At 51.9% G+C, this 24,677-nt stretch overlaps 1 long non-coding RNA gene across 2 annotated transcripts; it reads right to left on the bottom strand.

The window, feature by feature from the left end:
- Positions 1–224: 224 nt before the first annotated feature.
- On the bottom strand, positions 225–23,319 carry LOC134737374 (uncharacterized). Of its 2 annotated transcripts, XR_010122233.1 has the most exons (5): positions 22,533–23,319; positions 17,880–18,248; positions 2,491–2,594; positions 2,325–2,361; positions 225–618 (listed from the first exon to the last, which is right to left on the bottom strand). It is a non-coding gene; the product is annotated as an uncharacterized lncRNA (long non-coding RNA). The 2 variants fall into 2 exon arrangements; XR_010122232.1 differs by lacking the exons at positions 225–618; positions 2,325–2,361; positions 2,491–2,594 and adding an exon at positions 12,338–14,566.
- Between the last annotated feature and the right edge of the window lie 1,358 nt (positions 23,320–24,677).

Raw genomic sequence — 24,677 nt, 5'->3', positions numbered from 1 at the left:
AATAGGTAAATTATATGGTATGCAAATTATCTCAATAAATCTATTTTTTAAGAAAAAGTAAACCAAAACCAATGCTTTTCTAAATGTAATGTGGGATCCTAGATTAGATCCTGAAACAGAAAAAGGACACTCGTGGAAAAATTGATGAAACCCAAATAAAATCTGTCGTTTAATTAATAACATTCACCAATGTTAATTTCTTGGTTTTCATAAATGTATGATTAAGATGTTAATTGTAGGAGAAAACTGAGCAGGGTAGTATACAAGAATTCTCTGTATTGGATTTGCAACTTCTCTGTAAATCTGAAATTATTCCAAAATTAAAAATTTATTTAAAAGTCAAATGCTGTGGTGAACGCCCAAGTGCACGGCTATCAGGGCAACTCTTGGGTGCTCGTGCAGGAGTGGAACTGCTCAGTCATCTCCAACCCTGCGGAAATTACTGAATTGTTCCCTGCGGGGCCCGTGCCTTTGTTAGTCAACAGCGTAGCCTGGCGATGGTTCCCAGGCATCATTGTTCTTTGTAGGCTGTCCAGTTCCTTTGCACAGATGTTCTGCGGTGTATGGAACCAGCCCCCGTGGATGGGCAGTTAAGTTGTCTCCTTTATGAACATGCTCCTGTAGTGAAGATAAATCCTTAGAAGATGAACTGTGAGCTGAAGGACATGTTTAATTGGTGCCTCCCCCACTCCCCCAGATGGTATCAGGGCATGCACATCAGCAATGGCAACATTTTCCACGCACAAACCCATGCCCATTTTTTGCTGGATCCAAATAAGAAATGCAAACATCTCTGACAGTTACCATTGCTGCTGAAGGAGTGAAGGACACACCATCCCCCAGTATGCCAGATTGGTATATCGATCATGTGAAAGGAAAAGAAAAACTTGGGACCCCAATCCACTCTGCCCAAAGGAAAAAACTAAACTGAGAGCTGAGTCGTGCAAGAAGCTTCCTTTCGTTCTGTTCCCAGAGAGTGACGGATAAAAGGCAAAACGTCTCCACTCTGTGTTCACTGGGTTTTGTGTAACGAATATGTAACTGACGATTCCCCTACTGCCCCTTTTCTCTTGCATCATGGGAATTCCGTAACTTGGCCATGCCCTCCCCCCTTCCCCTCCTGCCTGCTTTTCCCTTTAAATACTGAAGCCCTCAAAACCACCTTTGGAGGAAGGCACAGGCCTGTCTCCCGGGCACACATCCTTAACCTTGGCAAAATCAACTTCTAAATAAATTGAGACCTGTCTCAGACACTTTCTGGTTTATAATTACTTCATGTTGAAAACTAGAGGAACTGAAAACCAGAGAAATGATGCCTGGGAACCATCACCAGTAGTTTCAGAAAGGGTGAGGTGACCTGTCACTTCCTGCATGCAGGGAGCATAAGGATGCCTCTGGGAGGGGTCCCCTCTCTGTGCCAGGGCAAGAAAGCAGCCCTTATCACCAGAGACCGGACATCGGGAGCTGCAGTGGGCCTGAATAAACATAGATAATACAGTAGCCCTCATCTTCCACCTACTTTACACGCCCCTGTACGTCTCCAAGTGACTCCCCAAGAAAATTGACTGCCCCAGCTAGATTATCTTTGTTCAGTCGTTTCTTCTCAAATTTATCACTCTTTGCCTAAAAAACATAAAAGCATCTTTGTATTCTCAGGTGGGTCTGAAAAAAAAAAAAAGAAAGAAAGGAAAAGGAGGCTGGGCACGGTGGCACAGGCCTGTAATCCCAGCACTTTCAGAGGCCAAGGCAGGTGGTACACCTGAGGTCAGGGGTTTGAGACCAGCCTGGCCAACATGGCGAATCCCCGTCTCCACTATAAAAACAAACAAACAAGTTAGCTGGGCGTGGTGGCACACACCTGTAATCCCAGCTACTCAGGGGGCTGAGGCAAGAGAATCACTTGAACCTGGGAGGCAGAGGTTGCAGGGAGCCAAGTCGTACCACTGCACTCCAGCCTGGGGGACAGATAAGACTCCATCTCAATAAAAAGAGAAAAGAAAAGAAAAAAAAGAAAAACAGGACAAAAATAAAGTAAAAGCATCTCACTTGGGCTATGTCTGCAGACTTCCCTCCTTTGTGAAGATCCCCACGAGCATTCAGAACTCATACAGCATGTGTGCTTTTCTCCTGCTCATCTGCCTGGTGTTGATTTAGTTTCTAGAGCTGGCTGAAGAGCCCACTAACAGCTAAAGAGGGGCAGGAGGTGACCTCTGGCTCCCCTACAGTGCTTTCTAAACTATGCCAAAAGGTAGTAGCCTAAAACAGCCGTAAATGTGTATTATTTTCTCCTGTTTCTGAGGGTCAGGAATTGGGGAGAAGCTTACCTGGATGGTTTCGGCTTAGGGTCTTATGAGATTTCAGCTGAGATGAAAAACAGAAAGTCATGATTCATGAGAGTGAGCCTGGCTGACTTTCTCATGAGAGAGGACGTGGAGGGGATGGAGGAGATTGCTGGGGATGGAGGATTTGTTTCCAAAGCGGCTTGCTCACCAGGATACTGGCAGGGGGCCTCAGTTCCTCGCCACACTGACCTCTCCATACGGCTGCTTGAGTGTCCTCATGACAGGGCGCTGGCTTCTTGAGGAGCTAATGATCTAAAACAATAAGGCAGGCTAGGGTGGTGGTTCACAACTGTGATCCTAGCACTTTGGGAGGCCGAGGTGGGCAGATCGCTTGAGCCCAGGAGTTCGAGACCAGCCAAGGCAACACAGCAAAACCCCATTTCTACAAAAAATACAAAAATTAGCCAGGCATGGTTGCACATACCTGTGGTCCTAGCTACTTAGGAGGCTAAGGCAGGAGAATCACTTGAGCTCAGGAGGTGGAGGTTGCACTGAGCTGAGATTATGCCATTGCACTCCAGCCTGGGTGACAGAGTGAGACCCTGTCTCAAAAAGAAAAAAAAGAAAAGCATCTACAAAAAAACCCCACAGGTAACACATATGTAAGGGTGAAAGATTGTATGCTTTCTTCCTAAGAATGAGAACAAATGTGTTCACTCTCACCACTCTTAATCGACACAGTGCTAGGGTTCTAGCCACTGGAATAAGGCAAGAAAAGAAATAAAAGATCAGAAAGATACACATTGAAAAGGAAGAACTGAAACCACCTGTTTGCAGATGACATGATTGTCTATGTAGAAAATCCCAAGGAATCTACCAAAAAACTTTCTAGAAGACTTGCTACCAAAAAAAAAAAAAGGTCCAGGTGAGGGGGCTCACACCAGTAATCTCAGCACTTTGGGAGACCAAGAAGGGAGGATCACTTGAGTCCAGGAGTTTGAGACCAGCCTGGGCAACATAGGGAGACCCCCATCTCTACAAAATTTTAGTTTTATTCTATGTTTTTAAATTATTATTATTTTGAGACAGAGTCTCACTCTGTCACCCAGGCTGGACTGCAGCGGCATGATCTCAGCACACTGCAACCTCCACCTCCCAGGTTCAAGCAATTCTCCTGCCTCAGCCTCCTGAGTAGCTGGAATTACAGGTGTGCACCACTACACTCAGCTAATTTTTGTATTTTTAGTAGAGATGGGGTTTCACCATGTTGGCCAGGCTGGTCTCAAACTCCTGATCTCAGGTGATCTTCCCACCTTGGCCTCCCAACATGCTGAGATTACAGGCGTGAGCCACTGCACCTGGCCCCCAAATTTTTCTTTTTTTAATTAGCCAGGTCTGGTGGCTCACACCTGTAGTCCCAGCTGCTTGGGCAGTTGAAGTGGGAGGATCACTTCAGCCTAGGAGGTCGAGGCTGCAGTGAGCTGTGATTGTGCCACTGCACTTTAGCCTGGGTGACAGAGCAAGACCCGTAACAAAAAAACAAAAACAAAAAACACCTAAAAATGACACATACTGAAGGTGTTGAATGAGAAAAAAAAAAGTAAATATGAATGAATAAGTAAATAAAAATGATACTAAAATCTCAGCCCCTAGAAGAGCACAGTGGGCAGACCCTCCACCCTTGTGGGCTCCACATGGGTTTCCTGCACACAGCCCTGCCTCGGCAATGTCACTCTCTGGATGAGCTGGACTAGTGCAGTGACACGGAGCAGGCAGGAGGTGGGGGTCACCAAGTGCTGGGAGTCAGGAGCTTGCTAGGCAGTCCTCAGCCCTGGAACCCACAGGGAGTTCCCATGGGACGTCAGTGTTGTACTTCTCAGGAGCAAAGTCCTTAAAGATGAGTATCATCAATAAAATTAAATTTTTAGGCCAGGCGCAGTGGCTCACGCCTGTAATCCCAGCACTTTGGGAGGCCAAGGTGGGCAGATCACGAGGTCAGGAGATCAAGACCGTCCTGGCTAACACGGTGAAACCCGTCTCTACTAAAAATACAAAAAATTAACCGGGCGTGGTTGCAGGCGCCTGTAGTCCCAGCTACTCGGGAGGCTGAGGCAGGAGAATGGCCTGAACCTGGGAAGCGGAGCTTGTAGTGAGCCGAGATCGCGCCACTGCACTCCAGCCTGGGCGACAGAGTGAGACTCCGTCTAAAATAAAAAAAATAAAAAAAAATTACGGCCTCCCATCGTCTGGGAGGTGAGGAGCACCTCTGCCCGGCCGCCCCGTCCGGGAGGAAGTGAGGAGCGCCTCTGCCCGGCCGCCCCACCCGGGAAGAAGTGAGGAGCGCCTCTGCCCGGCCGCCCCGTCCAGGAAGAAACGAGGAGCGCCTCTGCCCGGGCGCCCCATCCGGGAAGAAGTGAGGAGCGCCTCTGCCCGGCCGCCCCATCCGGGAAGAAGTGAGGAGCGCCTCTGCCCGGCCACCCACCGTCTGGGAAGTGAGGAGCGCCTCTGCCCGGCCGCCCCGTCTGGGAAGTAAGGAGCGCCTCTGCCCGGCCGCCCCATCTGGGAAGAAGTGAGGAGCGCCTCTGCCCGGCCGCCCCGTCTGGGAAGTGAGGAGCGCCTCTGCCCGGCCGCCCCGTCCGGGAAGAAATGAGGAGCGCCTCTGCCCGGGCGCCCCATCCGGGAAGAAGTGAGGAGAGCCTCTGCCCGGCCGCCCCATCCAGGAAGAAGTGAGGAACGCCTCTGCCCGGCCACCCACCGTCTGGGAAGTGAGGAGCGCCTCTGCCCGGCCGCCCCGTCTGGGAAGTGAGGAGCGCCTCTGCCCGGCCGCCCCGTCTGGGAAGTGAGGAGCGCCTCTGCCCGGCCGCCCCGTCTGGGAAGTGAGCAGTGCCTCTGCCAGGCCACCCCGTCCGGGAAGAAGTGAGGAGCGCCTCTGCGCGGCCGACCCGTCTGGGAAGTAAGGAGCGCCTCTGCCCGGCCGCCCCGTCTGGGAAGTGAGGAGCGCCTCTGCCCGGCCGCCCCGTCTGGGAAGTGAGCAGTGCCTCTGCCAGGCCACCCCGTCCGGGAAGAAGTGAGGAGCGCCTCTGCCCGGCCGCCCCGTCCGGGAAGAAGTGAGGAGCGCCTCTGCCCGGCCGCCCCGTCCGGGAAGAAGTGAGGAGCGCCTCTGCCCGGCCGCCCCGTCTGGGAAGTGAGGAGCGCCTCTGCCCGGCCGCCCCGTCTGGGAAGTGAGGAGCGCCTCTGCCCGGCCGCCCCGTCTGGGAAGTGAGGAGCGCCTCTGCCCGGCCGCCCCGTCTGGGAAGTGAGGAGCGCCTCTGCCCGGCCACCCACCGTCTGGGAAGTTAGGAGCGCCTCTGCCCGGCCACCCACCGTCTGGGAAGTGAGGAGCGCCTCTGCCCGGCCACCCACCGTCTGGGAAGTGAGGAGCGCCTCTGCCCGGCCACCCACCGTCTGGGAAGTGAGGAGCGCCTCTGCCCGGCCACCCACCGTCTGGGAAGTGAGGAGCGCCTCTGCCCGGCCACCCACCGTCTGGGAAGTGAGGAGCACCTCTGCCCGGCCGCCCCGTCTGGGAAGTGAGGAGCGCCGCTGCCCGGCCACCCATCGTCTGGGAAGTGAGGAGCGCCTCTGCCCGGCCACCCATCGTCCGGGAAGTGAGGAGCGCCTCTGCCCGGCCACCCTGTCTGGGAAGTGAGGAGCTCCTCTGCCCGGCCGCCCCGTCTGGGAAGTGAGGAGCGCCTCTGCCCGGCCACCCATCGTCTAGGAAGTGAGGAGCGCCTCTGCCCGGCCACCCACCGTCTGGGAAGTGAGGAGTGCCTCTGCCCGGCCACCCACCGTCTGGGAAGTGAGGAGCGCCTCTGCCCGGCCACCCACCGTCTGGGAAGTGAGGAGCACCTCTGCCTGGCCGCCCCGTCTGGGAAGTGAGGAGCGCCGCTGCCCGGCCACCCATCGTCTGGGAAGTGAGGAGCGCCTCTGCCCGGCCACCCATCGTCCGGGAAGTGAGGAGCGCCTCTGCCCGGCCACCCTGTCTGGGAAGTGAGGAGCTCCTCTGCCCGGCCGCCCCGTCTGGGAAGTGAGGAGCGCCTCTGCCCGGCCACCCATCGTCTGGGAAGTGAGGAGCGCCTCTGCCCGGCCTCCCATCGTCTGGGAGGTGAGGAGCGCCTCTGCCCAGCCGCCCCGTCCGGGAAGAAGTGAGGAGCGCCTCTGCCCGGCCGCCCCGTCGGGAAGAAGTGAGGAGCGCCTCTGCCCGGCCGCCCCGTCCGGGAAGAAGTGAGGAGCGCCTCTGCCCGGCCGCCCCGTCTGGGAGGTGAGGAGCGCCTCTGCCCGGCCACCCATCGTCTGGGAGGTGAGGAGCGCCTCTGCCTGGCCACCCATCGTCTGGGAGGTGAGGAGCGCCTCTGTCCGACCACCCATCGTCTGGAAAGTGAGGAGCGCCTCTGCCCGGCTGCCCCATCTGGGAAGTGAGGAGTGCCTCTGCCCGGACACCCATCGTCTGGGAGGTGAGGAGCGCCTCTGCCCGGCCGCCCATTGTCTGGGAAGTGAGGAGCGCCTCTGCCCAGCCACCCATCGTCTGGGAAGTGGGGAGCGCCTCTGCCCGACCACCCATCGTCTGGGAAGTGAGGAGCGCCTCTGCCCGGCCACCTATCGTCTGGGAAGAAGTGAGGAGCGTCTCTGCTTGGCCGCCCCATCTGGGAAGTGAGGAGCGCCTCTGCCCGGCCACCCACCGTCTGGGAAGAGAGGAGCGCCTCTGCCCGGCCACCCACCGTCTGGGAAGTGAGGAGCGCCTCTGCCCGGCCACCCACCGTCTGGGAAGTGAGGAGCGCCTCTGCCCGGCCACCCACCGTCTGGGAAGTGAGGAGCGCCTCTGCCCGGCCACCCACCGTCTGGGAAGTGAGGAGCCCCTCTGCCCGGCCACCCACCGTCTGGGAAGTGAGGAGCGCCTCTGCCCGGCCACCCACCGTCTGGGAAGTGAGGAGCCCCTCTGCCCGGCCACCCACCGTCTGGGAAGTGAGGAGCCCCTCTGCCCGGCCACCCACCGTCTGGGAAGTGAGGAGCGCCTCTGCCCGGCCACCCACCGTCTGGGAAGTGAGGAGCGCCTCTGCCCGGCCACCCACCGTCTGGGAAGTGAGGAGCACCTCTGCCCGGCCACCCATCGTCTGGGAAGTGAGGAGCGCCTCCGCCCGGCCGCCCCGTCCGGGAAGAAGTGAGGAGCGCCTCTGCCCGGCCGCCCCGTCCGGGAAGAAGTGAGGAGCGCCTCTGCCCGGCCGCCCCCGTCCGGGAAGAAGTGAGGAGCGCCTCTGCCCGGCCGCCCCCGTCCGGGAAGAAGTGAGGAGCGCCTCTGCCCGGCCGCCCCGTCCGGGAAGAAGTGAGGAGCGCCTCTGCCCGGGCGCCCCGTCCGGGAAGAAGTGAGGAGCGCCTCTGCCCGGCCGCCCCGTCCGGGAAGAAGTGAGGAGCGCCTCTGCCCGGCCGCCCCGTCCGGGAAGAAGTGAGGAGCGCCTCTGCCCGGTCACCCATCGTCTGGGAAGTGAGGAGCGCCTCTGCCCGGCCACCCACCGTCTGGGAAGTGAGGAGCGCCTCTGCCCGGCCGCCCCGTCTGGGAAGTGAGGAGCGCCTCTGCCCGGCCGCCCCGCCTGGGAAGTGAGGAGCGCCCCTACCCGGCCGCCCCGTCTGGGAAGTGAGCAGCGCCTCTGCCCGGCCGCCCCGTCCGGGAAGAAGTGAGGAGCGCCTCTGCCCGGCCGCCCCGTCCGGGAAGAAGTGAGGAGCGCCTCTGCCCGGCCGCCCCGTCCGGGAAGAAGTGAGGAGCGCCTCTGCCCGGCCGCCCCGTCCGGGAAGAAGTGAGGAGCGCCTCTGCCCGGCCGCCCCGTCTGGGAAGTGAGCAGCGCCTCTGCCCGGCCGCCCCGTCCGGGAAGAAGTGAGGAGCGCCTCTGCCCGGCCGCCCCGTCCGGGAAGAAGTGAGGAGCGCCTCTGCCCGGCCGCCCCGTCCGGGAAGAAGTGAGGAGCGCCTCTGCCCGGCCGCCCCGTCCGGGAAGAAGTGAGGAGCGCCTCTGCCCGGCCGCCCCGGCCGGGAAGAAATGAGGAGCGCCTCTGCCCGGGCGCCCCATCCGGGAAGAAGTGAGGAGCGCCTCTGCACTGCCACCCATCGTCTGGGAAGTGAGGAGCGCCTCTGCCCGGCCACCCACCGTCTGGGAAGTGAGGAGCGCCTCTGCCCGGCCGCCCCGTCCGGGAAGAAGTGAGGAGCGCCTCTGCCCGGCCGCCCCGTCCGGGAAGAAGTGAGGAGCGCCTCTGCCCGGCCGCCCCGTCTGGGAGGTGAGGAGCGCCTCTGCCCGGCCACCCATCGTCTGGGAGGTGAGGAGCGCCTCTGCCAGGCCACCCATCGTCTGGGAGGTGAGGAGCGCCTCTGCCCGGCCACCCATCGTCTGGAAAGTGAGGAGCGCCTCTGCCCGGCTGCCCCATCTGGGAAGTGAGGAGTGCCTCTGCCCGGACACCCATCGTCTGGGAGATGAGGAGCGCCTCTGCCCGGCCACCCATCGTCTGGGAAGTGAGGAGCGCCTCTGCCCGGCCACCTATCGTCTGGGAAGAAGTGAGGAGCGTCTCTGCCTGGCCGCCCCGTCTGGGAAGTGAGGAGCCCCTCTGCCCGGCCGCCCCGTGTCTGGGTAGAAGTGAGGAGCTCCTCTGCCTGGCCGCTCCGTCTGGGAGGTCTACCACGGAGGCCAGAAGCAATGTGGGGGCTGGACGTGGTGGCTCACGCCTGTGGTCCCGGCACTCTAGGGGGCGAGGCGGGTTGATCACTTCGGACTAGGAGTTCGAGACCAGTCTGGCCAACTTGGCGAAACATGAAGAATACAACAGACAAACCAACCAACCAACTCAATGACAACAAAACAGGTCTACCCTGGAGTCATACTCTAATTTTTTCTATTTTCCTCCCTTTCTGATCCTTTATCCCACTTTCTTTTTCTTCCTCTTCCTTCTCCCTCTTCTTTGTCAAATAGAGGATTGAGTTATTATCACTGATCCATATAAAGTCCCTCTCTCATTTATTTTAACTCCCACCCCCATTTCTATTCCCCGACTTCCCATGTGCAACCTTCCTAATATGTTTGATACGCATCTTTTTGTTTGTATGTATTTTTAGAAAATGTTTATTGTTTTTGTATGCAAAAAAAATTAAAAAAAAAATGTAAAAAAAATAAAGGTTATAAAGGTTAAAAAAAAAAAAAAATTAAATTTTTAGAATTTAATCATTTGTATTTCAAGGGTTACTACCCACTCACTTTGTATATACTATAGAAAAAAAAGGGGGTCCTCAAATTTCATTTACTGAAAGCAAAAAAAAAAAAAAAACCCCACAGCCTGGTGCAGTGGCTCACGTCTGTAATCCCAGCACTTTGGGAGGCCGAGGCAGATGGATCACTTGCAGTCAGGAGTTCGAGACCAGCCTGGCCAACATGGTAAAACCCCATCTCTACTAAAAATACAAAAATTAGCCATTGTGGTGACGGGCACCCAAAATCCCAGCTACTCAAGAAGCTGAGGCGTCCGGACGCCGTGGCTCATGCCTGTAATCCCAGCACTGTGGGAGGCCGAGGTGGGCAGATCACGAGGTCAGGAGATCGAGACCCTCCTGGTTAACATGGTGAAACTCCGTCTCTACTAAAAAAATACAAAAAAATTAGCCGGGTATGGTGGTGGGCACCTGTAGTCCCAGCTACTTGGGAGGCTGAGGCAGGAGAATGGCATGAACCCAAGAGGCGGAGCTTGCAGTGAGCCGAGCACCCCAGCCTGGGCAACAGAGCAAGACTCCGTCTCAAAAAAAAAGAGGCTGAGGCAGGAGAATCACTTGAACCCAAAAGACAGAGGTTGCAGTGAGCCAAGTTTGCACCACTGCACACCAGCCTGGGTGTCAGAATGAGACCCTGTCTCAAAAAAAAAAAAAAAAAAGAATCTGTCAGTTTTTTGTTCTTTTTTTTTTAAAGATACAAGGTCTCTTAAGTGATCCTCTCCTCTAAGCCTCTCCAATAGCTGGGACTACAGGTGTACACCACCACACCCAGCTATTTTTTTTTATTTTCTGTAGAGACGAGGTCTTGCTATGTTGCCCAGACTGGTCTTGAACTACAGGCCTCAAACAATCCTCCCATGTCAGCCTCCCAAGGTGCTGGGAGAAGAGACATGAGCACCATGCCCGGCCACTATTTCTAAAAAACTATCTTTCAGTTGGTGAGAGTGTGGGACGGAAGTGCATGCGAGTCCTAGTCACAGTGAAGTTCTAACCTTTCCGTTGTCACAGAGCATGTGAATGCTTGGATAGTTACAGATGGCCACATGTGAAGCAACTCCCGAGGATAATGAAATTATAACCAAACAGGACTGCCCAGTGCAAGGGGAGAGGGCCCCGGTCCACTAAGACCACCTTGGCTTTCCTCTGTGGGAGCCCCTCCCCTGCACTCGGCCCCCAGTTCTAGGGGTGGCCCATGTGACCTGGCCTGGCCAATATCTTCCATCCCTGGCTATAGGGATTGGTTCAGGAACGGGTGCATGACCAAAGTCAAATCAATAAGTCCAAATCCGGAGATCTGCACTGCAACAACTGGGTTGGAGAAGGGCTCTCGCGGATGGGGTCCTGCGCTATGCACCACTAGGCATTGCCCGTCCCTTCGTGAGGAGACTCTGCCTTAAAATGAAGTGACACAGGGCAAAACAGACCCAGGAAATAGAGAGACCAAGGCCCAAGAACACAGCAGAGATCTTGGATCCAACCCTACCTGAAGGTAGATGTACCTCTGGCCTTCCAATACACAAGCCAACAAATTCCCTTCTTTGCCTCAGCCAGTTGGATTGCAACTTTTATCACTCATTTTCTATCTGATGCAGGAAGTTAAAACTTCTCTGGTGTGGGTCAATCTCAGGCTCCCAGGATGTTCACAGAAAAGGAACAGTGAATTCAACGAGAAACAGAATGCTATCACAGCTGGCCCACATAACTACAAGGCCTCTGAGAGACCCAGCTTAGCTGCTGCTTGTTTAGATGACACAGACATCCATTTTTAGGGTTGTATTGCAGCACCGGCCTTGGTTATTCCCCTGAATATGCAGATCCCCACTTACTTCTGGAAGGCTAAAAAAGTCACGCGTGCTCTTCACCCCCGCTCCCTCACCTTGCCAAGACCTGAGTCTTGGTTACACCAGAAAAATCACACGGCCATACAAACTAATGCCACTATAAATGTATAATCTATTCCTGGAATTAATAAGCAATTATACCAAGGTTGCAGGATACAAAGTTAATGTACAAAAGCCATTTGCTTTCCCAAATACCAGCAATGAACAAGTATAGACTGAAATTACAGTCAGTTTTAGCATAACACAGTCAATAGGTTCCTGGAAACTGACTTTAAGTGAAATAATGGTCTGTATAACAAAACTAATTTATCATAGACTAACTCATATGAACAAGAGTTAAGTTCTTATGGCATACAGTAAGTCATTTTGCTTAAAGTCAGTTTCCAAGAAGCTATCAAGGACATTAAGTGAGGATTTATTGTATAAATGCATAATCTCAAACAGCAGCATGGCCCCCACATTCCTAGTATAAATATCCCCTCAGATCCTGCAGAAGCCCCTGAATAGGGCTGTCACCAGTTTTTATGTCTTCTAAATCTTTGTCCACATCAGTGACAGAATGATCCTTCCAAAATACAGATCGGGTCACTTCTTTGCTTAAAATTCAGTAACTCCTCATTCATTTAAAATGAAATCTAATTGTCTTGAGATGACCTACAAACCTTTCTGATCTGCCCCTGCCTGTGTCTCTATTCTCCACATGCACCGGATGCTTCAGCTGCTTCAAAGCCCTGGATCACACACACATGTCTCAGCCTTGCCTCTCTTGCTACTCAGACTTCCCTGTTTCTCTTGGTTTACTTGAACTTGTTCTTTCAGACTCAGCTCACTCCTGACCTTCTCCCAGAATCTTCCCCTGAATCCACCCTCCTTCCTCTGAGTGACCCTGGCCTCTGTACCTTTCATGTAATATCAAAATTATTTTTCACTACATCACAAACTTCAAGACTGGATCATTCTTTATTTGCTTTTTAAAAAATTAACCATTTTAAGTGTACAATTCAGCAGCATTTAGTACATTTACAGTGTGTGCAACCACGTCCTCTATTTAGTTCCAGAACATTTCTATCACCCTCAAAAGGAAACCTTGTACCCATTAGCAGTCATTCCCCACTCCCTTCTTCCCCCAGCCCCTGACAACTACGAGTCTGATTTCTATCTCTGGATTTACTGAGATTGTCTCTTTTATCCTTCCATCACCAATTCTTAAGCAAGGAGGTGGGAGTGGGAAATCCAGTTTGTACAATGAGAGGGCAACCATGCTGTCCTGAGTTAATGGCCCCACCTAGTGGCTAGTGTGGGAAATGTCACTCAATCTCTCTTCCCCTTCTCCGGTTGCTCCAGCCCCCTAGGGGATCCTGGTCCAGCAAGCCCTCTGTATTTCCTTTCACCAGTCATTAATCTCCTTTAGGCAAAATCTTGCTCAAATATCACACAACTTCTTTTTCCCCACCCAGATCAGATGACTAGACAAATTATGTCAATATCACTCTTCGACCATGGACAGATTTTTCACTCTCCCACCCTTTCCCTGAGGTCATATCCCTTTCAGGACCAAGCCTTATTCAGGTACTCTTTCCAAATGTGCACTCCTGCCCCCACACATCTGTTAAACTCCAAGGCTCAAAGTTCTAGTATATTGTTACTGTCTGACATCCAGAAACATGCCTGGATGGTCTCGCGGTGATTAAGACTTCAGGGCTGGCCTTCCATTCTGTGTTCTTGCTTCCTCTTTTCTTTGTCCTCCTGAAGATTTTCTTGATCTTTTTGCAAGCTCAACTTTACATTTAAAAGATACCTATTACAATTTATCTACCATTTTTGGTGTTGTATGGCAAAAGAGTTTTCATAATGTCTAGTTAAAAATACTTCCAGAACTGAAAGTCCTTGTTTGAATTTTCACCATGAGCATGTAATAAATCACTTGTGTATTTGTAAGAAAGGAAGCAAACAGAAAATAAGAAGAGAGGAGGAGGGAAGGAGGGGCCCATTCGTTGGAAGCAGAATTAAAGATAAAGCAACAAAAATAATATGCATTTTGACTTCTTAGATTGGCAAAGAGGTTTTTCTTTTTGAGATGGGGTCTTGCTCTGTCACCCAGGTTGGAGTGCAGTGGCATGATCACAGCTGACTGCAGCCTTGACCACCTGGGCCCAAGTGATTCTCCCACCTTAGCCCACCAAGTAGCTGGGACCACAGGCACACACCACTATGCCCAGCTTAATTTATTACTATTATTATTATTCATACAGATGGGGTCATACTACATTGCCCAGGGTGGTCTTGAATCGCTGGGCTCAAGTGATCCTCCCACCTTGGCCTCTCAAAGTACTGGGATTACAGGTGTGAACCACCATGCTCAGCCTAAAATTTTTATATCTGAATTCTGCAAAAATAAGAAGAAACATGCTCTTGCATGTAAATGAGTGCCAAACATGCTAGAGGGAAATTTTGTACTCATTGACTCAGTGGATCAGTTCGGATTCGGATTTGGACTCATAGTAGAGACTAGAAATAACAATGGTTTAGATAAAATAGAAGCTTACTTCTCCGTCTCTTTTTTTAAAAAGATCCTAAAGCAAGTTGGGTGTGGTGGCTCATGTCTGTAATCCCAGCACTTTGGGAGGCCGAAGTGGGAGAATCGCTTGAGCCCAGTTCAAGACCAGCCTGAGCAACATCGCAAGCCCCATCTTTGCAAATAATAATGAAAAAAAAATTAGCCGGGCATGGTGGCACACACCTGTGGTCCCATCTACTTGAGAAGCTGAAGTGGGAGTATGGCTTGAGCCCTCGCCACTGCATTCCAGCTTTGGTGACAGAACAAGACCATATCTCAAAGTAAAAAAAAAGTCCTAAAGCAGGCAAGACCAGTGTGGCAGCTCCATGATGCAAACATGAATCTAAAATCTTTCAGGATGCCTCATGGTCAAAAATGGCTGGTAGAGCTCCAGCCATCAGCCATCACACCCACATTCCAGAGAATAGAAAGGAGAAATGGGAAGAGTGGTGAGATTAAAGGATACTCCAGCTGTCTGTCCTTCTAATGACCAGCCCCGGAAATCCTCCACAATTGAGCTTTGCTTCCAGAACAGTCACAGAGCTAAATCAGATGACAAGTGACAGACAATTGTAGTCTTTCAACCACATTGCAATGCTGAAGAAACTTGGGACTGTAACAAAAAGGAGAGCAGGGAAGGCATATTGGTTATTAGTGTCACACTGGGCAATCCCACTGCTGAATATTCACCCTCCAGACTCAGGCGCACAAGTGTGCACTGAGTCTCAGGACAGGACAGCGCTGTGGTAACAGAAAGATGTGGAAAGCCAGTAAATGTCCCTTGATGGGGCTGACCTGACTTTCACACACAAATGAGATTCTCTGCAGAAGGTACAAAAAGAATGAGATAGAGAAAGATGGACAAGCTGGGCGTGGTGGCTCACGCCTGTAATCCCAGCACTCTGGGAGGCCGAGGCGGGTGGATCTCCTGAGGTCAGGAGTTCGAGGCCAGTCTGGCCAACACGAAACTCTGTCTCTACTAAAAATACAAAAAATTAGCCAGGTGTGGTGGCAGGCGCCTGTAATCCCAGCTACTTGGGAGGCTGAGGCAGGAGAATTGCTTGAACCCAGGAGGCAGAGGTTGCAGTGAGCCGAGATGACGCCATTGCTCTCCAGCCTGGGCAACAAGAGCAAAACTCCATCTCAAAAAAAAAAAAAAAAAAAAGAGAAAGAAGGGCAAAATATATCACATTGATAAAGCAGGTTGTAGAAGGTGAAGTACAGTATGATCCCTTTGTACATAAAAAGGGATTTCTGTACTATACATACACGCTCCTATATGCAGAGAAAATTTGTAAAATTACCCATAAATTATTGACAAAGTGGCCTCTAGGAAGGGAGAAAAAAGAGGAAGAAGGCTTTATTTTTTTCACATGACGCTGATCTGTACTGTCTGGATTACTTTTGGACTCATAAATATATTTTTTTCTTTTCTTTTCTTTTTTGAGATGGAGTTTTGCTCTTGTTGCCCAGGCTAGAGTGCAATGGTGCAATCTAGGCTCACCACAACCTCTGCCTCCCGGGTTCAAGCAATTCTCCAGCCTCAGCCTCCTCAGTAGTTGGGATTACAGGGGCCCATCACCACGCCCGGCTAGTTTTGTATTTTTAGTAGAGACGGGGTTTCTCCATGTTGATCAGGCTGGTCTCGAACTCCCAACCTCAGGTTATCCGCCCACCTCGGCCTCCCAAAGTGCTGGGATTACAGGCGTGAGCCACCACACCCGGCTTGAACTCATATTTTTATATTAAATATGTTCATTCAGAAAAGTAACAGTAAAATAAGTAAAAAGGTCTGACAACTGCTCAGAAGCCTCCCTCAGACTGTGCCACACCCTCCTGCTCCCCCATCCCAGGCTCTGAAGGTGCAACACTCAAGAGAAATGCAGCTTCTGAATTACTTTCTTTGGTTGTAATTGCTGGGGCTGGAATGATGGCTTTGAGAAATATTTTTGCATTCCTTTAGGGCTAGTGTGCCTCCCGTTTTCCCTGGGGCCTGCTCCCACCAGCTTTCTCCTCCCTCTGCTGCACCAGCCTCCTGCTCAAGGTCCCTGGGACTCCCATGCTGGAGCAGGGGTCAGATCTATCTTCATCTCCCCTGTGTCTACCACAGCCTCTGACACCTCGGCTGCACTTCCACTTTGGGATGCCCTGGCCACCGGCTCTCAGGACCCCATCATCCTATCACTGCCTGTTGTTTCTGGGTCTTCTCTGGGGGTCTCTTCTCTTCTCCCTGACCTGTAAATCCTGGGGTGTCCCAGGTTTCACCCCTGGCCATCTTCCCAGTCTGCAAATACCCACATCTAGGGGTTTAATCCAATCCATGGCTCTAACTCGTGCTTACAATTCTAACACTTACGTTCCCAGTTGGGTCTCATCCCTTAACCCCACATGGAATTCCAGCAGGTGCTTGGATGTCTAACGGGCAGTCAAGGAACCTCCCTCAGTCCTTCCTGTTTCAATAAAAGGCAACTCCATACTTCCTGCTGCAGGCACCAAAAACCTTGGAATCATCCTGACTTCTTTCTTTTCCTCTTGCTGCGTCTAATCTGCTAGCAATTCCAGCTGGGTCTATCGTTAAAGCACAGCCAAATGCCCAGGCCCGTGTCTCCCACTCCGCTGATGCCACCCCTGTCTACGCCTCCACACCTCTTGCCTGGGTTACTGAACTGACCTCTTAACTGGGGTTCCTTCCTCCTCCTGTGCCCCCCCTAAAGATCTTCTGAACACAAATTCATCTCGCTGCTTGGCTGTGAACCCTGGAGTGGCTCCCATTTCACTCAGGGTCAGACTGAAGTCCGCACCGCACAGTGTATAGTGTTTGCATTAGACAATGAATGAAATCCATTTCTGTGAGCTGGTCTGGAAACCAAGCCATTACTGAGACTGCTGTTTCTATGGGAAGATGAATTCTGAGCCCCGCACTGTGGATTAATTAAACCACACCAAAATTCTAAAATTCTGCAGGAAAAAAATCCTACCGTAAACAAAGTAAAAGACAAATGGAAAAATAGGGGAGAAAGGTAGGCAAATATTATAAATACACAGCACATAGAGAAAAACAAATCTTTCCTAAACAAACGTAAAGCTGTTACCCTCTCACAGTGAGAGGTGCATTAAATCCACAATATGAGACCACCTCAACCTATTGGCAAGGCTTTTTTTTTTTTTTTTTTTTAATTTATGAGATGGAGTCTCACTCTGTTGCCCAGGCTGGAGTGCAGTGGTGCAATCTCAATTCACTACAAGCTCCGCCTTCCGGGTTCACGCCATTCTCCCGTCTCAGCCTCCCGCGTAGCTGGGACTACAGGCGCCCACCACCACACCAGGCTAATTTTTTGTTTTTGTATTTTTAGTAGAGACGGGGTTTCACAGTGTTAGCCAGGATGTCTTGATCTCCTGACCTCGTGATCTCCCCCGCCTCGGCCTCCCAAAGTGCTGGGGTTACAAGTGTGAGCCACCATGCACAGCCTATTGGCAAAGCTTTTTTTAACCTGCTAATGAGCAGTGCCAGCTGGTACAGAAGGCGGGCAAGCTGGTTCTCCCCATGGCAGGCAGTTGTTAGTTTCCACCCAAATGTACAAGAACCAAGAACTGAATCACATGCCCAGGGTGACAAGGCAGGAAGCATGGGGCCAGGATTTGAACCCAGGCTGACTCCTGGGCTGAATCTCCTGGCCATCTTTCCTGAAACCAAACCCTATTCATGGCTCTCTGCCCTGGCAAGCTGTCGGGTACAAGACCCACCACGAGCGGGACAGAAGGGTGGGGACCCCGGCTCTCAGAGTTGCTCAACCGAGAGGCACAGAGCTTTAACTGAAAAGCAACACGTATCACGCTAATGCTGCTGACTGGCTCGGCTCACTCATTCCTTCGCTCAATCAGCTGCAGATCATTCATTAAGCACCTTCTGGGCTCCCGGGACTGACCTTGCAAGGGAGGGGAAGAGAAAATAAAGACCCTGTGCAGAATGCCCAGGCAGACGTCACAGCATATGGACCTCGTGGGGATGGTGGCCTGGGCTCCTGCAGCTGCCGGCACAGACGACCAGACTCGGTGGCCTCAAACAACACAAACGTCTCCCCTTACAGAGCTGCAGGCTAGAAATCTGACCAGTTCTGCGGGGCTGAAGTTAGAGCGTCCGCGGGGCTTCCTTCCTGCTGGAGGCTCCCGGGGTATCCACTTCCTTGCCCGGCTTCCAGAGGCTGCAGGTCCTTGGATCCTGGCCCCTGCCTCTTCCACCTGTAGGGACCCTTCAGATTGCACTGGGCTCACTCAGATGATTGAAAGGCATCTGCCTTAAAAAAAAAAAAAAAAATGTGGTAAAATATACAAAGCATAAAAATCACCATTTTAACCATTTTTCCATGAACAGTTCGTTGACTTGCAGCACAGTCACACTGTTGCGCTGCCATCGCCGCCGTCCAGCTCCACAACGCCCGCAGCTTCCGCTAGAGTTCGCGAGGATTTGTCTGACTCCTCCAAACCTCACGTTGGAATTGATCCCATATATTGAAGGTGAGGCCTAAGGAAGTGCTTGGGTCATGGGGGCGAATCCCTCATGAATAGATTAATAACCTCCCCAGGGGCGGGAGGGAGTTGGTTTTTCTGAGCTGGTTGTTCAAGAGCCTGCACCTGCCCCACTTGCTTCCTCTCCCCCACGTGATCTGAGCACGTGGGCTCCCCTTCCCCTCCCCCACGAGTGGAAGCAGCTGAGGCCCCCCTAGGAGCGGACACGGGCATCATGCTCCCTGTACAGTCTGCAGAACCCTGAGCCAAATCTCTTTCCTTTAGAAATTACTCAGCCTCGGCCGGGCACGGTGACTCACGCCTGTAATCCCAGCACTTTGGGAGGCCAAGACGGGTGGATCACCTGAGGTCAGGAGTTCCAGACCAGCCTGGCCAACATAGTGAAACCCCGTCTCTACTAAAAATACAAAAAAATTAGCTGGGAGTGGCAGCAGGTGCCTGTAATCCCAGCTACTCGGGAGGCTGAGGCAGGAGAATCGCTTGAACCCAGGAGACGGAGGTTGCGGTGAGCTGAGGTTGCACCATGGCACTCCAGCCTGGGCAACAAGAGCGAAACTGCGTCTCAAAAAAAAAAAAAAAAGAAAAGAAAAGAAAAAAGAAATTGCCCAGCCTCAGGTATTCTCAGGTATTCCTTTATAGCAACACAAAGAGACTAAGGCATATTCCCAAATGGAAACTCTGTGCCTATTAAACATTAGCTCCACTACCCCCCCACCCCCCAGGCCCTGGCAGTCACCATTCTCTGTGTCTGTGAATTTTGCTGCTCTAGGGACCTCACAAGGGGGTCATACCGCATTCGTTCGTCTTTTTGTGACTGGCTTCTTTCACTTAGCAGTTGCTCCCACCTTTTGGCCAGAGAATAATGCTGCTCCTATGAATATGGGTGTAGAAATATTTCTTCGAGACCTTGTTTTCAACTATATGGGGTATATACCCAGAAGAAGTATTGCTGGATCATATGGTACTTTTTTTTTTTTTTAAGGATTTGCTATACTGTTCACAGCATCTGCCACATTTTACCTTCTCACCAACGGTGCATGAGGGGCTCAATTTCCCCACATCCTCACCAACTCTTGTGACCGTTTTCTTGATGGTAGTCACCCTCATGGGTGTGAGATGTTACTGCAATGTCTTGGCTCTGTCCCCCAGGGTGGAGTGGGGTGATGCAATCATAGCTCATGGCAGCCTTGACCTCCTGGGCTCAAGCAATCCTCCTGCTTCAGCCTCCTGAGTAGCTGGGACTTCAGGTGGGTCCCACCACACTCAGCTAATTTTTAATTTTTTGTAGAAACAAGGTCTCCCTATGTTGCCCAGGCTGGTTTCAAACTTCCGGGCTCCACTGATCCTTCTGCCTCAGCCTCCCAAATAGCTGTGATTACAGGTGTGAGCTGTCGTGCCCAGCCTCCATGTGGTTTTTTTTTTGTTTGTTTGTTTTGAGATGGAGTCTCGCTCTGTTGCCCAGGCTGGAGTGCAGCGGCACCATCTCGGCTCACTGCAAGGTCCGCCTCCAGGGTTCACGCCATTCTCCTGCCTCAGCCTCCCAAGTAGCTGGGACCACAGGTACCCGCCACCACGCTCAGCTAATTTTTTTGTATTTTTAGTAGACACGTGGTTTCACCATGTTCACCAGGATGGTCTCGATCTCCTGAACTTGTGATCCGCCCGCCTCGGCCTCCTAAAGTGCTGGGATTACAGGCGTGAGCTGCTGCGCCCGGCCTCCATGTGGTTTTGATTTGCGTTTCCCTAATGATGGGTGATGCTGGGAATCCTTTCTCCTGCTCATTTTCCATCTGTGTATCTTCTTTGAGACATCTATTCAAATCCTTTGTCCATTTTTAAATGCTTTGGGTTTGTTGTTTAGCCGTAGTTCCTTGCATATTCTGGACATTATCCCCTTATCAGACGTATGACTTGCAAATATTTCTTCCCATTCTCTAGGTTCCCTTTTCATTGTTAGGTCCTTCAATGCCGTTTTTCAAATGACAATCAACTTACCTATTTTTTTTTTTTTTTCTTTTTTGAGATGGAGTCCTGCTCTGTCACCCAGGCTGGAGTGCAGTGGCGTGATCTCGGCTCACTGTAACCTCCGCCTCCCAGGTTCAAGCGATTCTTGTGCCTCAGCCTCCCAAGTAGCTGAGATTACAGGCACGTGCCACCACGCCTGTCTAATTTTTGTATTTTTAGTAGAGACAGGTTTCGCCATGTTGGCCAGGCTGGTCTTAAACTCCTGACCTCAAGTGATCCACTCGCCTCGGCTTCCCAAAGTGCTGGGATTACAGGCGTGAGTCACCACGCTCGGCCCAACTTAGCTATTTTTCCTTTTCTTGTTTGTGCTTTTGGTTCCGTATCTAAGAAATCATTGCCAAATCATGAATGTCATGAAAGCTTCAATGTCATGAAGCTTTCCCCGTTTACTTCTAAGAGTTTTATAGGTTTAGGTCTCGTGTTTAGGTCTTTAATCTATTTTCAGTTAATTTTTCTGTCTGGTGAAAGGTAAGGGACCAACATCACTCTTTTGCATGTGAATATCACTTTCCCAGTGCCGTGTGCTGAAAAGATAATCTCCCTATTTGAAGGCCAGCTGATTAGAAACCTTAATTCCATCTCTACCTAATTCTCCTTGGCCATGCGGGGTAACATCGTCACAGGTTCCAGGGATTAGGATCTAGACATCTTTGGGAGGCCAGGATTCTGCCCACCAGAGGGAGATCGGGCCTACAGGGACTCACGTGCATCTCATTCACACACCCTACTCAGGAGAACACAACTGACCTTTGAACAAGGGTGTGAACTGTGAGTGTCCACTTATACACATATTTTTTTCAACCAAACACATAAAAAATACAGTATTCAGGCTGGGCATAGTGGCTTACGCTTGTAATCCCAGCACTTTCGGAGGCTGAGACAGGAGGATGGCTTGAGGCCAGGAGTTCAAGACCAGCCTGGGTAACATAGTGAGATGCTGTTTCAACAAAGACCTACAAAAAAAAAAAAAAAAATTAGCCAGGCATGGTGGGTGTGCACCTATGGTCCCAGCTACTCAGAAGGCTGAGGTAGGAAACTGCTTGAGTGAGGGAGGTGGAAGCTGCTGTGAGCTATGATGGTGCCACTCCACTGCACTCCAGCCTGAGTGACAGAGACCCTGTCTTGAAAAGAACAAAAAATATAGTATTCACAGAATGCAAAACCTGCACACACAAGGCCAACTTTTCAAAGACGTGGGTTCTGCAGGGCACTGGGGGATTTGAGTATGTGCAGATTTGGGTACAGGAGGGAGGTCCTGGGCCCAATCCCCTGCATGTACCGAGGGACGGCTCTATTCCTAGGTAATAGCAGGAGGTGTAATTCACAGAACATATTGACAAACATTAAATCGAGAGATGGCGTATGTTAGTGAGAAATCTGACAGCTCACAAATGACAACAGAGCTGTCTCAAATGGTTTTTAATCGAAGAAGCACTATTATAACAATGACAGTAGGTAGAAAAAAAAAAGCACCTTATTACACAACATAGAATTCTTTGACTATGTTGCTGTCGGTGTGCATTTTCACAATCACCATCACAAGCAGAGCTCGTCTTCCCATGGGAGGTCAGACAGGTCAGAAGAAATAACCAGAGGGAAAATGGGAGAAAAGAAACAACAGAATTCAAAACACAGGAATGAGGAGCCAGGCACGGTGGCTCACGCCTGTAATCCCAGCACTTTGGAAGGCTGAGGCAGGTAGATCACTTGAGGCCAGGAGTTTGAGACCAGCCTGGCCAACATGGTGAAACCCCGTCTTAACTAAAAATATAAAAATTAGCCGGGCATGGTGGCAGGCGCCTGTGATCCCAGCTACTCGGGAGGCTGAGGCAGGAGAATTGCTTGAACTTGGGAGGCGGAAGCTTCAGTGACCTCAGATTGTGCCACTGCACTCCAGCCTGGGCAACAGAGCGAGACTCCGTCTCAATAAAACCCCAAAACCAAAAAACATGGGACTGAGATGACAAAAGGGGAGAATCCTAATGTTTCAGGCAAAATAAGTAAAAATTATTAAAATGTATTGTTACCTTTTGTTGTTAAGATATCTTCAGTGTGTTCCATCAGACTGTGGAGGTGTATCCTGGCAATACATCTCAAATTCAAGCAGGTAAATGAATCTAGTAGGCATCTGACTAGAAAGAGGGGTTAATTCTTTTATCCTCACTTTCAGATGAAGAAATCGGAGCTGAAGGTCAGCAAGGCAGGTATCAAAAACCGTGCCCACTCCATGCAGGCCCCGGCGTGGAGGGACGCAACAGGGAGAGCTTTCCTCTGAGAGGAGGCCCCTGGCCAGTCCCGAGCCGGGTTCTCAGATCTCTTTGTTCTCCTTTCAGAACTTCCTCTTCTCCTTGGTTAGAATTAAACACAGTGGTGGGGGCCGGGCACGGTGGCTTCACGCCTGTAATCCCAGCACTTTGTAAGGCTGAGGCGGGCTGATCACCTGAGGTCAGGAGTTTGAGACCAGCCTGGCCAACATGGCGAAACTGTCTCTTTACTAAAAATACAAAAATTAGCTGGGCAAAGTGGTGCACAAATGTAGTCCCAGCTACTCGGGAGGCTGAGGCAGAACTGCTTGAACCTGGGAGGTGGAGGTTGCAGTGAGCCGAGATTGTGCCATTGCACTCCAGCCTGGGCGACAGAGCAAGACTCTGTCTCAAAAAGAATAAATTGATTAAAAAAATACAAATAAACACAGTGGTGGAATCACTGTTATTGTGTCAGCTTCCCCAGTGCTGAGCTATCTCTCTTATTCAACATTTCCCCTCCAAGGCCCAGCATGCAGTATGTGCGGAGTGTGTGTCAGCCACTCTCTGAACATCTTGGGTTGAAGAAGCATTCGCCAGCGTATCTTCCAGGAGCAAAGTGAGCATTTTCACCTGGACAAAGCACTCTCCACGCTGTGCCCACATCTGAGTGCCCAGAGTGGCCAGCAGTGGCTTCAGTGGTTCTTGGAGGTGCCTATGTGCCGATGGCTCCCCATGTGCCACAAAATCATTTTCCATGTCTGGGCATGAAGAGAGAAAAGCACGTCTGTGTCCTTTCCTCCCTCCTCCAGCAGGCTGAAGCAAGCTGCTCCCGGGCAAGCATGCCCCTACGCTGTTCTTCAGGCCAGAGGGGACCTGGGGAGTGAATCCAACTTTGAGACAGAAGGTACGGTGAGCTGACATTAAAACAACCACATCTAGGCTGGGCGCGGTGGCTCATTCCTGTAATCCCAGCACTTTGGGGGGCCGAGGCAGGTAGATCACTTGAGGTCAGAAGTTCTAGACCAGCCTGGGCAACATGGTGAAACCACATCCCTAATAAAAATACAAAAAGTAGCTAGGTGTAGTGGCGTGCACCTGTAGTCCCAGCTACTTGGGAGGCTGAGGTGGGAGAATTGCTTGAGCCCTGGGTGCACAGGTTGCAGGAGTGGAGATCGCGCCACTGCACTCCAGCCTGGGTGACAGAGCAAGACCTTTTCTCAAAAAACATGAACAAAAAACCCCAACCACATCTAAAAGGAAAGCAGCTAAGATTCAGGTGGTTGGCTCCAGGTGCACAAGCTGCCACGCCACGTTTGGCCACCAATAGAACAGAAACACAGACCCGCTCAAGATGTGTCCCGCTCCTGTTGAGCCCCTGCCATGCTCATCCGCAGGTGGCACGGCAGAGCCAGACTGGACAGACAGTCGGCCAGCGGGGGCCCTTTCTACACAGCCCCTCCCTTTGTCACACCCTGTCGTCCAGCCCCCTGACTCCGCCTCCCTAGCCCTGCTGGGACTTTCCCCTGGTTCACAAGCCTTCGTGCCTCATTTCTTCAGGACCCAGCTCCCTGCAGGTAGCTGCAATCTCACCCGGCAGACAGGCCCTGTGTGGGACTGGGCTCGCCGTTAGGGCTCCGACCCTGTGATGCAGAACCCACAGCAGCCCGGTCATGGGAGGAGGGCAGGGGCACTCTCACGTTAGGCTCCTGTGGGCAGAGCTGGCACAGGTGCTGTTTACTAAGCCAGAGGCAGGTGTGGGACAGCCCAAGAGAGGAGGCAGTGCTCCGTCACCACCCAGGCTGGAAGGGGTAGCAGACATGTCGCACAGCCGAAAGCTCCCTGGGAGCACCTGATGGGCAGGAAGTGTGAGCCAGAACCCAGCTCCCCAGCACCCCCGGCTCCCAAGGGCACACCTGCTCCCTCAGT

The sequence above is a fragment of the Symphalangus syndactylus genome, chromosome 1 (assembly GCF_028878055.3).
Source record: "Symphalangus syndactylus isolate Jambi chromosome 1, NHGRI_mSymSyn1-v2.1_pri, whole genome shotgun sequence".
Taxonomy (NCBI): domain Eukaryota; kingdom Metazoa; phylum Chordata; class Mammalia; order Primates; family Hylobatidae; genus Symphalangus; species Symphalangus syndactylus.
Note: the sequence above shows the minus strand (reverse complement) of the source record. Positions and strands in the feature narration are given on the sequence as shown.